This window comes from Danaus plexippus, assembly GCF_018135715.1.
Source record: "Danaus plexippus chromosome 9 unlocalized genomic scaffold, MEX_DaPlex mxdp_24, whole genome shotgun sequence".
Lineage (NCBI taxonomy): Eukaryota > Metazoa > Arthropoda > Insecta > Lepidoptera > Nymphalidae > Danaus > Danaus plexippus.
In genome coordinates, this window is record NW_026869847.1 from 3,062,982 (window position 1) to 3,072,437 (window position 9,456).

A 9,456-nucleotide genomic window follows, 5' to 3' on the forward strand; every position below is an offset into this window, starting at 1 on the left:
AATAAAACTATTTTCCGAATTTAGTTTTTGTGTTTATTATTCTACATTTTAAACGACGTTTTAACTATTTGCAGTAACCGAGAGACGATGGAATTAAACAGACATTAACATATTGTTTTTACAATATAACGGATGTAAGAACTAGGAATTTTCTTCTCATAATTAAAAAGTTGTACAAGTTCAGTCAATGCAATATACCAATAGAATTCTAAACAAAACTATATACAATACAACGAATTATAACATTTAAAAGAGAGCAATTATTGAAGGTTTCTAGGTTAATAAATATTGAGAAAATTTCAGGCCTTCATATGATTATCAAAAAAGTCATAAAGAGTGGAAGCAAGTGTTTTATAAAATCGTTAATCTGCACCAAACTGATCTGGCCTGGTCTGGGTGTATAATTATCTTATACTACACAAAAGATCTAACAATATAACTAAACCGGATCTGATTTTCACCATATATATTTTTCTTCTTAATTGTAGACAAAAAAACTAAAAATACATGGAACAAGTGAGCTTTAGGAAAAAAAAATTGTGGAGCAAAGACATTGGCTAAAAATTGTGTTAAAAATTGTGTGAAAAACGTAGGTAAATGCAATAATATTTGAAGGTTTATGAATGAAACTCTGTTAACGCTGCGTGTGTACTGTGATAATAAAGTTATAAAAAAAAAAAAAAATTAATTCGTACGTTGTGCTTTCTTGACAGTAGGATATTTTTTCTTTACTTCATAATGATTATATCTATTTAGGTTAAAAAAGTCTTGTTTCACATGTATTTCTATTCTATATTGCTTCCATTTACTTTTAACAAACAAAATTGTTATTATATATAGACAGATACATTTATTTAATTATATTTAGATATAATTTAAATAAAACCTACTCAAAAACCTACTCAAGGTTTTATTTAAATACTTATTACGGAAAAATAATTGTATGTGGTGTAATTGTAACTTCATGTTCAGAATTTTTTTTATTCCCGATCCTGACTATGGCTGTATAAATAATGTATCCAAACCTAACAGACATTATAACTCTTGGCTTTCTAATATGTAAATTTATTCAGTACTCTTCAAATTTATTTTGAATGTAAATATTTTACGGTTGTATTAACGTCCTTTCCATTCTAGATTTCGGTTTTCTTTGAGCCACGGGCGTTCCCTAAGAAATATATCAAATGTTAGTAAAAGTCAAAAACACATAAGCAACATTTAAATAAAACTAATATTTACGTATTTACTACGAATGAAAATGTCTTACATTTTCATCTCGAGTGCCCGCGATCACGGTTGCTGCGAAGTAACCGAATACTCTCCAAATTCTTAGATGTCATTATATAAGCAACATATGAAATTTAAATAAAAGAGCTATGTAATTTTGAATTTAGCTACAAAGGAAATTGTTTAATTATATTTAGGTAGTTAGTTAGGGCAAAATTATAAATTGTTTAAAAACATACATCTGATGTCTTTATATTATTAAACGTATCTTAATTTATAAAGAAACGTTTGTTGTCGGTATTTCGTATATTCTAGTGACAAATAAAAAACGTAGAAGATAAACAAGTCTGGCTCAGGAATAAGGAGTACTTGTATATGTGGGTATATTTTATAGTGTGATCTAAGAGACAGTAGGGATGTAAAATATGGATACTAGACCTACATTCTTACTATTTTGAATTTCTAAAATATATTATTCAATTTAATTTCTTACAAGGTTCTTCATGATATATGAACCTTTGTATTTAAAACCAAAACAAATTTATTTTACTTCATGTTCAGTTTTAATATTAGAAAATAGGAGATACCGAGAATAGAAGATATAAAACTGTATTTGTTAAAATCTTTTTGATTTATAAAATGTGATTTAATAAATTCCAAATATACAGTGTCAATAAATTTCAGACCAACAGAAATGAAAGTATCTCGTATAAACTTTATTTTATAAAAAAAATTGAAAAGTATAGAATAACTAACGGGCGTTATGATGTTAAATGTAAATATAATTAAGCTATTCGTAAAAGTAAAAATTTTTACACAACAAACATTAAATTTGCAGAAATAAGTGAAGAACACCGTTTACCATGGTTATTAAGTAAATTGACAGTAGTTTTAATTATTAATTTCCCTTTGATTTTCATTGGCATAATAAGCTAAACTCACAAAAGTAAAACTATCAAAGACAGAGCATCTTTAGAGACACCAATGTCTAGTGTACGACAAGTAACAGGTTACACTCAGTACATACAAAATGTAGTGTATCTCTGTAAACGAGTGTCTTAGTAGCATAAATTATTGCGACACTCTAATAAGTGTCACATTGCCCTCTATGGGAGCAAGTTGTATCCGAGTGTTTAGCTAATGTAAAAGTTTTCGAACGGATTTGATATTTCCCCAGACAAAGAGGTGTGTTTGCGGAGAAAAGATTATAAAGTGATTTTAAAAAGTTTTATAAAGTACTTATAAAATTAAAGTAAAATAGGTTCAACAGCAGTTAAATAGTTACTCTTGGAATATTGAATAAGTTAATCTTGGTAATAAATATTCCAAATCTTTTTAATATATTTATTTGAGGAAACTTTATTGTTTTTATCTTTATACTTTATTTATTTGAGTTTTTGTTCGTACTTCATTAAGCAATTGATGATAAGCTCCAAAACCTTGCGTTTTTTTTTAATCCACTGGTAAAGCCAAATATTATGTATTCTTCATTGAACGCCATTAAACAGAAAATATATACCGAGAAAATATAAACAAAGTATAAAACGAGACGAAGCAAAAGGCGATCTTTTTGTCTTGTCGTGATTAATATCAGACAACCTAAGAGATGAGAAAAATTACTTTGATGAAGTAAGTAGCTGTAGATGGTAAATCATTTTTTTATACATAAAATTATATAAATAATATGAAAAAGATGTTAAGAAATAAAGTAAAGTTTACTTACAGCAATGTTATAATGTCCATGAAAAAAAGTACTTCTGTTGCGTTTTTTGGTTTTGTCTTTTCTTTTACCACAATTGCACCACGTTTATCATCACTAACTAGTTTACACACGAACAGATCGAATATACTTTTAACTCACTTATATACAGACACTGTTCGGATACAAAAATTTCATACAAGTGTGAAACGTTGTTAACGTTATTAACTTTTTTTATGATAGAGGTGGCCAACGAGCAGATTACTTGATGGGCAGTAGTCACCGTCGCCCATGGACATCCACAACAAGTCTTATGTTGTGGATGCGTTGCCAACCTTGGCTATTGAGGAAGAGGGAGGGGTGGGAATAAGGAAATGGAAGGAAAGGGTGGGTACAGGAAAAGGGCAACCGGCTCTCTCACTCATCGGACGAAACGCAGTCATTAAAGGCTACTTCATGCCGATTTTCTGTGAGAGGGTGGTACTTCCCCGGTTGAGCCAGCCCATGTTCGAGCTGTAGTAATTTAACCACAGCTAGGCTCTATCTCCTTACAAAACGTTATTGACTTGTGACATTCATTACACAAATTATGAGGTTTTAAATTATAAGATTATCTAGACGTACCAACAATATTAATTTATGTTTTGTGATCCAAATTATGGTGTGAATAAAAGACAATTCATGCATATTTGGACGATCGAAAACTTTACTGAAATCATATATTTTTTTTTATATAAATAAGATTAATTTTAATGAAACTTAGATTTTTCGGATTATACTTCCTGTATTTTATTATTAAAAAAAAACTACATACAACCGATGGTTCGGCAAGTTTGCAGCAATCGGGATCACTGGCAGGCGAGATATGAATGTCTGTCTGATCTCATTAAGATTAATTTAAATCAGAAAAATCTTATTTATATTAAAATTTTTACAGAATTAAATTTAAACAAGGGATATTGTATAATTTAAGTTTATCATTCATATAATATAATAGTTCCATTGTTGGAACACAAATTCCACAAAATAATTACGTGCAAAAGCTATTATTCACAACGGTTTTTGAACTACCTTATAATCGCTTATACCAGATTGATCTTTCAATTCAAATATTCTTTTATATATTCCAATACTCACCTCAATTATCTTGAAGCTATAAAATAAACGGTCGCTACATATCTCCATTTTCTATTTCATACAAAGTTCCAAACATTATACAAGTATATTATATTTACGACTCTCGGGAGTATTCAACTAAATAAGACTAATATTTTCGGATGTACTACTCGTGTTTTATACTAAACGAGTATTTTATGACAATTGCACATTACAACAATCAACATGAAAACGTCTCTATAGTACATGTCTCCTAAATTCTATTAAAAAATCGTTTTGTTATTACGTAATGATGTCGAATTGAAACAAAATGTCTTCCGAACTCAATCATTAATACCTTCTGCTTTAAGATTTTACGGAATGAAAGCAACCTCAAAAGCTAAAATAAAGAGCGCATATTTTACACCAGAATATTAGTTGCAAGAAAAAATAAAAGTATTGTCTTAATACTTTTGATGCATAATTATCTGATAAATATTTAAAGTACAGTATACAAGTATATTTTTTTTAATATCACCCTTTTACTTTCGTCTATTTAAAAAAGCCATTTTACATGCAAATGCATACATACTGTTTGGTTTTTAATAACCACCATATTTATAAAGCAGAAATAAACATTTGAAAGTCAAAATTAGTTGTAATAATAAAACTTGTATATTGATTTATTTTTACTTATGTCTTCTGAAAAATTTGAATAATTATATAATTATATCTATGTCTAGCACATTTATGTCTAATATCGACCAAAAATCTTAATTTTATTCAGCCTGCTCAAAACCCCTATCAAAAATAGGGATGGTATGAATTTTCGATGTATGTGTGTATTTGTTTGTGGCATCGTAGCTCCCAATCGAATCGAACGATATCGATGCGGTTTGTTTTCAATGATAAGCCAGTCTCCTTGTGGTGAATTTTAGCTACGTTTCATTAATATCAGTCGAATAATATTAGAGCATCAGCCCTTTTTCAAAAATAATGGATTTTTTTTTTATCTTATGATAACTCAATTAAGTGCTTCATTATCTTTGTCAAATGACAATTCACGAGTAGGAAAGTTCTTTTTTAATTTTGATTATATTTAGATACATTTAAGGCAGAAAAGAAACATCGTTCGGTAGTTTCGTTTCTTTCTTGACAATGTTCGTGGCTACAATGATACAGAGTATAATGAAATCACAATTCCAATCTAAAAAAGATGTTGTTAAAAATGATAAATCCTAGTAACGTAACTTAAAAGTGTCAGCTGTTGAATTAAGTCGTTTCGTTTCGTTTCACTATGTAATAAATACCTTTGTATATCTTCATATCAGTCTAGTTTTTTATGTGGCTGTTCAAGATTCCCTATTGTATCGATCTTATATATGTTAGTATATGTTATTGAAATTTAATAAAAAATGTATTTATTGTGGAGTTGCTTTTGGTTTTATCCCGTATTTTAATTATCCTATATTTTTTATTATTAGAAAATTTGTAATTTCTGTTTCAAATGAATACATACATAACTATTATTTAACATCAGACAAAGGAGGAATATTTCTTTACGTCACGTTGTGTGTAATTGTATTGTATTGTTTTTAGAACTAAATTTAGACATATTGCAAAAACATGAAATAAAAAATATGTTTTAACATTCCTAACCGCAGTATGAATTCTTTAGTCTAAATAAAATAGTAACAACGATATCATGATCTGATAATAAAGAAAATCTGGCGAAGAGAAATACTTGGCATTTACCAAACGTTAGACATTCATAAGGACGGACACTCACATCTCGTCTGCCCGTGATCACGGTTGCTGAAAAGTAACCGAAACGTCGGAAGTATGTAGTTTTTTACAAAAATAAATCACGCGTAGTTTATCCGAAAAATACTAGTTTCATTTAAATTCATAAGTCGTCATCCAAAAAAGTCTCTGAGAATATTAATAGTATAATATAATCTCACAAAAAAATAAATATAAAATGCAAAACTATAATAATTTATATAATTTTACTAAGTCTAAAACAAAATAACTATCTATTATTTCTAAGTAAATGAAATTAACTAAAATAGATTTTCAATTGTAAATGGAACAAAATAGCACATATAATTTATTGCAAGACTTGTATTCTGCAAAGTAATGGAGAATGCTTCTCATACCAAGCTTGTTTACAATACCGGCCCCGCAGACAGTTCGGCTTTTTATTTTAATTTATGCTCAGATGGCATTCAGCATTGGCTTGTTTGTTTTTGGGGGTTCGAGATTGTAGGGAAGACTGGAAAACTATTTAAGAAATAACCCTCTGTTTGATTAGGCTGCTATTTTAAATTGTTTTTTAATACAGATACACAACAATTGTAATGTAAATTGCTTGATTTAAATAAGTGAATATTGTACATTTTTAGGTTTTGAGTGTTAAAAAAATCAAATATCCTGGACCTCTAATTGTGAATTGTAATTTTTTTTTAAATTTTACATTTGGTTACCTTTGTGTTTAGTTTTATATGATGTAGATGAGAAAAATAATTACTTTTCTAGTCCATAACGAAAACAAACAAGACTTTACCATTAGCTTCCACCCGGCAACCCTGTAACAAGTTTTTAATAGTTACTAATTTTCTTACAAGAATATAAAAAAAATAGTGTAAGTTGGATCAGGTTTAAAAATGTTTAATCAGTTTGATATACACGAAATTAAATTGAATAAAAAAAACTCTCTATTTAAAAAGTAATGTACAGCAAGACAGTATACTTTAAATACATATAATAGGTCACTTTTTCAAAGGTAATATAAAGGTATAAAATAAATATGTTTTAAATTTTCAAATTGTCTTTTAGCTTGAATGATTTAAATAAATAAAAAAATAGAATATGTTGAAATACCATTTTTTAACTTGGACATTTCTTCTTTACAATAGTGACTTGTCCCGACTTCGGAAGGTTTCAACCAAACATTATTATTCCCTTTATATTGCAACAGTCAACGATATCGTAGGGTGTGAACCCGGAGAGGGTCACTTTATACGTATATAATTATTATTTAGTAGTCAAAAACTCCATTGTAAGTGACGATTTCAAGTAGTTGCACAGATTTATGCTTAAAAGCTTAGCAGCGTCGACGTAAATTAGTTTATTCTATGAACTTCCGTAATCTCATCCCTTTTTTTTACATATCTTAAATTTAGAAGGTAAAAGTTTTATATGAAAGGAAAATAAACAAAGTTTTTGGGACATTTCCTTTTTGAGTCACTGTATAAAATATACATATAACATTAAATTAGCTTATTAATTTTAGTAACGAATAAATAATGATTTCCTCTTTTGAAATAATAATTTAAATTCTTTTTAAAAAATAATTTTCAATTACCACACTGTTTAACTAATTAACGCAGTTAAACTTTTTATATTTATCTCTTCGTTTGCAAAGGAGCCTAGCCAGTGCAATGTTAAGCGGTCACCGTAGCGTATAGATGATAGGTGATAGCAATACGAGATATAGCGATAACGCTTTGCCGAAACCGATCTCAAACAAGCAAAACTTCCTGAAAAAATGAATACTGGCCACTTAATTAAGAATAATTTCAACTGGCAACACCCGTCGTTCGGAACAGTTTGAATTTTATGTTTTAAATTATGACTCAATAATATTGATCGATTCAAATGAATTCAAATTTCAATTTATTCATTATTCACCACAAAACCACAATATAAATGAGAGTTTTAAATGAACAAAGCTTTACATTATTAATACAACGTTAAATACGATATCGAATTATTAACATTCCTGAATATTATAACATTTTAAATATTGTCTTATTCTGGCATAGATGGCTTTTTATTTCATTATACTAAAATACTATTCTGTTATAAAGTTTTGTTAGATTTGTTTGTGTAACTGTCGTTTTTTTTGTTCATAATATCCCCTGCTGTTTATGCATTCAGCTGAATTCGTCAGTTTTACGAGGATTTGAGTTATAGAATATTTTTTGCCTTTTAAAAAAGTTACTTATGTTAAATTTTTTTTAATACTAATGTTGATGCATGGAAATAGTTTGTCAGTTATGTTATACTAATTAGTTCATACCTTTTTTTTTTCATTAGACTTACATGATATTCGATAAGGTAAGTGAGAAAATAATTAATAATTATTGTATTTGCGAAAATATATCACAAATAATTAAATAGATTGTTATAAGTAAATAATTCAAGGAGTGTGGGTGTCCTTATGATTGCCTCCTTAGATTTTCTCTTATCTGCTGATTATTCCCATAGAATCGTTTTATGTGTTTGAACGAAGCCTATATAGAGATTGTAGGACGGAAAAAATATCGTAATGAACGGAGTGTGATAAATAATATTCAGATAAAAATAAACTATATGCGATAAATAAAGCAAAACTATTATAAAATCTACCCTCTCCTATTCACAGAAGGTCAACTTCAAATAGCTGTTTGTGTAAAATATGTATTAAGGTTTTTACTTTAAATACATTGCTTTTAAATGATAGGCTTAAATCATTCTTAAAACATATTTTCTCATTCTGTACAATTTAATGTCATTTAAATATCTAGTTATAAAATTATTTTCGTTACGTATATTATTGTGTTATCAATGCAAATAAAATAAAGGTTTGTTTTCACATACACGTCTTACATAATGTTTCTAATGAAATGTATAAGCGCGCTCATTTATAAAAGTTAACTTGGCTAGATCTTGGCTGATATCAAGAAGACCGAAATTATTAAAAACATTTTTTTTTAAATCAGTACGCAAAATTTTATTCAATCTTGTTTATGGCTAAAAATCGAGAATTATTGTACCATAACTTCCATATGAATAAGTTTTTTTTTTTACTTAGATATACACGATTGAGACTGTATTTCTAAGAGTCATACTAAATCATTTAATTATGTATATAAAAAAACATAATTTCTCACTTTATATTATAAAAATATAGAAGTTTCATATTATAATATCATCAATAATATTGTCTACTCTTTATAAAAATCTAATATTTCATAAACTGAAAGCTCCTTTGTATAATATTAAAAGAAATACCTAAAAACATTAAATCCGGATTATTGTTTTCCAGAGGCATTAATACACCCAATACATAATATTGAAAAACAGAAACATTTTTAATTGAAAAGGTTTTAAATTCCACCTGAAATCTCATATTTTTATAAAATGGAAGCCTCAAAACGATGGAAGTTGGAAGGTAGTTGAGAAGCTTTTGATTATTTAATATATAGATGTAAGCGCGGATATTGACGCAACAGGCTGCCCTTGTGGCTGATAAGTGATTGTCCTAGTATCAGTTTAAATTTGTAAATTGAAAATAATATTATCATACGTTTATTAAATCTATTATTATTATTTACAGTTTATAGTATTTTGGTAATTCAACAATAAAATTTAATTAAAATCACTATATA